The following is an 836-nucleotide window of genomic DNA, read 5'->3' on the forward strand; positions in this document are numbered from 1 at the left end:
GTCTGTTAGTGTGCTCGTGGTCTTGCTGCTTTCTCTTGCTTTGTTAAGCTTGGCTTCAGTGACTTGAGTCGAGGTCTCGTAAAAAAGAAGATGTTTGGCCTCATCTTCTGAGGACCAGTCTAGTTGTGACCACAGTGAGCTGTGCTGCGTGATTGATTTCTGTCATCTAGCGTGGGTGTGTAAGCTTATGAACTGTTTGTTTTTTTCAGTAGTGCTCTTAGCTTCTGAAGTTTGTGCTGATGATTTATCCCAGTTGGTATGGCTAAGTAGGAGCATATATAGAAGTATGAGGTATTTAATAAAGCTCTTAAACAACTCAACTACAGCTAATTATTTATTGACTCTGAAACCTTTCAGAAGGCTTGGGTTCTCCCTTCCCCCTGTAGTTTTTCTAAGGCATTGTGAAGTTCCCCAAATACTTCTGCTTTGGAAACCTTGGCATGTGTAACAAAACATCTTGGAGTGTTTTTCATAGATCCAGTCTTTTCTGTACTTGAGATGATTTCTGTACATGAGATTAGGAGGAGAGACTGTAGGCTGTTTTTTACTGCTTTTATTGGCAGGAGGCATGTGGTTTCTAAGAGTAGTAGCTGTGCGAGAAGCAGCAGCAGTGTGAGATCATCCTCAAGGCAGGCATTCTTCCTCTTGAGGTTTTAGTGTCTGAAACGGCCCCTCTGGCTGTTTGGAGAAGGTGAAGTTTAGTCATTGTGTGCTGTGAAAGGGCAGGGCCTTCTGGTTGCTTTTAAACTAGTTTAACAGGTATGAGAACTTTTTGTAGAGTATTGAACCAAGTGGTGCTGGTGAGTGGGGTATATCTGTCCAAAGTGCGAGGTCCT

This window comes from Cariama cristata, unplaced genomic scaffold, assembly GCF_000690535.1.
Source record: "Cariama cristata isolate BGI_N322 unplaced genomic scaffold, ASM69053v1 scaffold7139, whole genome shotgun sequence".
Classification (NCBI taxonomy): Eukaryota; Metazoa; Chordata; class Aves; order Cariamiformes; family Cariamidae; genus Cariama; species Cariama cristata.